Genomic DNA, 6,000 nt, shown 5'->3' with positions numbered 1-6,000 from the left:
AAACAGAAATTGTGGTATTCGGCAACCGTGAGCCATGTCTATGGCACCCCTGATCTGGGGTTCGGTGGAGGGTCAATGGCCCTCCCCCGAGTCCTGGGGAAGGGGTCTAGTGACCCCCTCCCTACGCTTAGGATTAATGATTGAATCTGTCATGTTTATTATGGTTAACTGTATTCTTAATTCTCCCCCACCCTTTCCAGGGATGGGGGAATCATTATTGCCCAAACGGACCATTGTATATGTATTATTTATGCTTTTATGTTATGATTATTTATTCCTATCCATGTAATTATTGTTTGTTGTATATAGCTTCAGTATATCTTAACCCTTCAATAAAGTGACAACTGAAAATAGATGTTGATCATTATCTAGTGAAAGCTAGAGAAGCGTAGCTTCTCTATAGTAAGGTGTCCACGTCTGTCACACTGCCGTAATCTAATTGAACTCCGGTGTCTGCCATTTATCCTCGGCGGATACCACAACTTTGGTGACAGCTGTGTGAGATTACGGTGAACCACAAGTGTAGAGCAGACGCGCATCTGAGGCTAAGGTACTCCCAGCAGTGAATCTGGCAAAACTGACGCAAGCAACCTGAATTACCCACCCTGGACAGCAAAGTTTAACTCTGCATCCGGCAGTTGTGGAAGCGAGACAGCGAAATCTGACGAATAACCGCGAGCAGCGCTGATATCTAACGGAGAATTGAGCGCCAAAAGGGCTGAAACAGGCCTGCGGACCGGCTGAAACAAGCCAAATAAGTGTAAACGGCTGGAAATAGGCCAACTTTACTACAAGAAATAGCAGGATCCGAACCAGTGGCGCTAGCAGGACGGGACATTCCCTGCCGCCATCAGCCGGATTTGGATCAGCGGCGCTAGCAGGACGGGACATTCCCTGCCGCCGATAGGCTGAAACATGCCACATAGCTGCAAGCTGCGAGCTAACATACGAGTGTAGTGCACCAGAACAGAGAAAAACTACGTCAACCCCGAGTATCCTGAGAAGCTACAACGCAGCCACCCATTTAGAAAACAGATATTATATCACATTTGCAGGGATTACCACCCTAGTGTGATGGCCAAACAATAGATTTATGAGCAAAGCTTGGCAAACAAATTGTTGTGTTGTGATAAATCTAAGAATAGAACAGGCTTGGATTACTGTGTATTGTGATAACAGCTAAAAATAGAACAGAGTTGGTAAACAAATCTGTTATGCAATTGTGATAAGGACAAAAATAGAAGCTAGATGTAATATAATCAAGACCCTGATATACAATCAAAACAATCTCAAGCCCACAGCACAACAACAATACACCCCTTATTCCAAGGGAAAGGGAGGGGCCCCTCTCCATTGAAGGCAAATACAATCAGGGTGATATAATAGATAAGCCTAAGATTAAGAAGAAAAGGCCCTATTACACCAGCACACAGTTACCCCCCCTCCCTCACAGGGGGAACGGACGGAGTTACCCCCGTCCCCTCACGCGCTTCCCCCTTCCTACCCACAGTAGACTAAGTCCGTCTGTAGTGTGGAGCTAGCGATCGGACACACAGAGCGCCATTCACGGGTAGCGCAACAGAGTGCGGCAAATATCATAAATCCAACGGACGAAGCGGACCAATGAGAGAGCGAGTTGAGGGGTGAGAGCGCGTTTTCCCCGTGTGCGCGGATTTGACGGCGCGAACGCGCGTTACAAGGACAGGAGATTCCACGCACACACACACACACACACACACTCACACCAGAGCGGAGCTACTCCATAGCATTTAACAGGGGTATTTTTAGCAAATAAAGAATTGCAAGTTTCTTTCCTTCTAGCTCTAGTGTGATAAGGGAAAACCCAATCAGTTCCTGACAGCAGTTCAGACCCTCAACATCTATCTACCTCTACCAGCCTACCCTACAACCTCAACACCTAACTAGTGATAAGTACAGCTAAGTTATACCTTTGTAACTAAACTCCCAACCTAGTGATACAAACAGTGTTGGCTGTTAGGCTAGGAAGCCTCAAGTGACAAACCATTCAATTTTAGTACTGTATAACTTTGTGCCCGCCGTTTCACCGTTGACCCAATGGACCAGCATCAAGCCCCAGGAGGTGACCAAGCCCCAGGATGGCTCCAGGATGACCCTCAGCCGGCCCCAGCCGAGTACCGCAAGCTGATGCTGAGCAATCTGCCGGAGTTTAGAGGGCCGCCCAAGCAATCCTGGTCGGCACATATCCGCAGACTTGAGATGTCATGGGCGGCTTACCGCGTACCACCTCATGATTCCCTCAACCGCCGCAACGCCCTACTACTGTCACTGGTAGGGCAAGCGGCGGAAATGGCGTCCCATCTGTTTGGCGAGGCAGGCCAAGCCTTGACCTACGAACAGGTCAAGACCGAGTGTGAGTTGCTATTTCGCCCTGCTTTTGAATCCCAAACGCTTAAACAAGCGTTTAGGGATTACAAGCAACACTCGACAGAACCTATACAAGCGTACATATCAACTAAGTGCGCCTTGTATAGGGACGCCTACAACCATGAGGATCTTGAGTTGTTGGTGGACGAATTAAATCGTGGAATTCGTAACGCCAACGTAAAACGCCTCATGATGAACCATGAAATTACGAGTGTACCTGAGTACACTCGTAAGGCCATGTTCACCGTGACCATGGTTACTAAGCAGCTGAAGGAAGGTGTGTGCTTAGTGGACTCGACCGACGGGCTGACTGGATCTGCCTGCATCCAGTTGCCCCAATATGACGAGTCGGAGCCAATGGAGATTGGCTCCTTGGCTCCGGGTCTCCACCAGATGGGGAAGGTCGCTCCAGATGACAAGGTTCCAGGCCGCTGCTACCGCTGCCAGGGGAGAGGCCACCGAGCTCGAGACTGCCCAACGCCTGTGGAAGTTAGCCTAGAGGAGAGACGCACCCAGCCACGCCGTGACCGTTCTGCCAAGTGTGAGCGTTGCCACTATGACGGTCACACGGCGGCCGATTGTAGAGCCGACTGGGCCCAGGTAGCCAGCCGCAGGCGCACCGCCGACAAGGGTGCCCCTCCAGGGAAGCCCAGCAGAGTGGCCCATATGGAAGGGAGCGCGCCCCCAGCACCACCACAGCAAGCAGCCGCCCCCAGAGCTGCGGACCGAGCCGATGGGATGCCGCAGTTTGGGACTGTCCCAGCCAGGATCAACGTACTGGGCGGCGCGGCTGAACCCAACCGGGTTGGCCTAGGCTTCAGTCTTAACCATCTGGGGCCAGAGCTGATACAGCCCAACAACATAGCCGAGCCAGAGGTGCTGAGGCCCCAGCCTTTTAGCCTCAACCTGATGGAACCTGCCCGACTGAGCCTACCCAGCAAGAGTGGAGGGGCGCTGCCCAGCGTCCCTGAGACGGTGTATGGGGAGGCCCTGGCAGCCGCTGAACGAGAGAGGCAGGAGGTGCTAGCCAGCACCTCTGCATCGATGTATGGGACGCCACCCGGCGTCGCCACCTGGGATGATGGGGGGGTGCTATCCAGCGCCTCCCACCTGGTGCCTGGGGCGACAACCGTCGCCGCCACCGAGATACCTGGATCCTGGAACGAGCCAGCCTCCAACCTGATGTCTGGGGCGACAACCGTCGCCGCCACCGAGAGACCTGAGTCCTGGAACGAGCCAGCGGTCCCAGAGGAAGGGGTGACACCCGTCACCCCCAGTCAGCCAGCGCCACCAGCCTGCAGGGAGAGCCCAGCTACATGCCAGCCAGCGCCACCAGCCTGCAGGGAGAGTCCAGCTACATGCCATCCAGAGCCCCCTGCCAACCAAGGGAACCCAGCTGCTCAACATCAGGATAAGTTGAATTTGTTAAATGTGCTGTATCCAAAATATTGTAAACACCCAGCCTTGCCTGTGCCCCCTGCACCTGAGGCTGGGGAGATTGAAATTTGGGAAAATAAGGACTTGCCTGTGCCACATGCACCTGAGTTCCTAGGGCAGGGGAGGGCAGTGAGTAAGGGCGAGCCTGTGCCACATGCACTTCAGCCCCATGCCACTGGGCATGCCTTGGACAAGGGAAGGGAGCACTTAGGGCTAGGGGAGCCGACACCCAGGCAAGTGCCAGTCGCTTGCCAGTCTGTCATTGGGGAGGGTATCGGGGTGCCTCGGCCGCATACAGATAACGCTCAATGGAAATTTGTATCTAGCCAGGAGCAGCCCAGCCGTGTCCAGCCCCAAGAAGCAGCCGTGACCAGAGCTGAAGATCCCCAGCCGCGTGTACGAGGAAGATGGTTACCTGGAAGCCTCTCCCATTGGTGGATGGTCCTGTGGGGCCTCCTGCTGGCAGCCGTGTGGCCTACAACCAGCTACGTCCTGGTGGGGTGGGACTGTGCCAACCCCACCCATGTCACGTCTTACAATAAAGAAAAGATGTGTGACACGGAGCCCCTACACCAGGAGGTGCCCCTGGGCCATGAAGTACACGTCCTGCAGCAAGTCAAGGTGAGGGAAACCACTGGGTTCAGCTGTCAGCTCACCGTGTCCCAGTGGACATTCAGGTGTGGGGTATGGGGTCACCTCAAGGTGACCTCGGTCCCCACCCTCATGAGGCCAACCAAGATAGACCCAGAAGCGTGCCGAGACCTGGCCAGGAACCGAGTATACACGTTGCCAGGCAAGACCCAGCCACTGACGTTCCAGCTGAACCACCCCCTGTTCTTCACCATCGACATGGTGGGCGCCCTCGTCAACAGCCCCGAGGGGGTGGGTTGCGAGGGGGAGGACGTCCACTTTGAGGGCCAGCTATACCGCAACGAATTAGTGCTCCAGGAGCGGCGGCTGCTGGTCAAGGAGGAGACCTATGTGGTGGAGGATGGACGGGTGGAGTCCCAGTCTGACCACCTGACCCTAGAGTGTCCCCATTCTGAGCTGTCCTGCATCACTGGGGAAGCAACCTACGTGTGGGACCACCTGGGAAGAGATTGCCCCTTGAGGCTGATCCGCAGCCTCCAGCCCAGCCTGGTGATGGATGCATATCTGGTTGACCATCAGGCCCAGTTTTTCATCAACATGACCAACCCCACCTCGATTGTGAACTGCGACTTCGAGGCCCATGCCACCAACCATCCAGCGTTGTTCGTGGCAGCTGACCCAGCCGCGGCTGCGCTGCCCAGAGTGTCGGCCAGGGATGTTGACGTTCCCCTTCAAGCACAGATCCATGCAGGTTATATTGGGTTTACCCTGGAAACGCGCATGAAAAGCACTGCAGCAGAAGAAGTAGCGGCCAACTGCTGGAAGCTCCAGCAACTAGATCCGGCCCACCCGGTGCGTGTCCAGGGGAGCACGTTCTCGGTACTGAGGGGAGACATCCTGCTGCAGCTGACCTGCCAAAGGCACAAGTACGTTGTCCGCGAACACAAGGAGTGTTGGGACAAAGTGCCAGTAGAGCCCACAGGTTTTGTAGACGCTGTGACACGGGTATACAGTGAGCACGCCACCAAGATTCCCTGCTCCTCCACCTACCCCCTGACTGTGCACGCGGAGGAAGGCTGGATAGAGTTAACCCCTGCTCCCAAGAAGAGGCCACCCCCGCTGGATACGCCTAAGCAGTTGTTGACAGAACCCTTAGATGACTTCAGTTCAGGTGGTTTGTATTCGCAGGCTGAGTTGAACGACTGGCAACAACTGCTGGCGTTCCCAGCATACAAGAGTGCCATGCTGACCGGCCTATCCTATGGCTCCTGCGTTCAGCAAGGCAGCTGTTCGGCCACAGGAGACCATGGGATAGTGTCCTATAACATTGACCGACTGGCGGAGGAAGGAGAGGCAGCCCTGGATGTCTGGGCAGGATTTAGACAAGCCATCCACGAGTGGGGAGATGGCGCAGCCATACTGTGCTTGCTGTTGTTGATCCTCAAACTGCTGGGGGACCTAACCATCATTTCTCTGGCAGCAGCACAGGGAGGAGTCCGGGCAGCCCTGAATGCGATATCACAAGTGTTCCTGTACCATCCAGCTTTATATAGGAAAGCGCTGGCT

The sequence above is a fragment of the Acartia tonsa genome, chromosome 6, assembly GCF_053477335.1.
Source record: "Acartia tonsa isolate MP-2025a chromosome 6, ASM5347733v1, whole genome shotgun sequence".
Lineage (NCBI taxonomy): Eukaryota > Metazoa > Arthropoda > Copepoda > Calanoida > Acartiidae > Acartia > Acartia tonsa.
Note: the sequence above shows the minus strand (reverse complement) of the source record.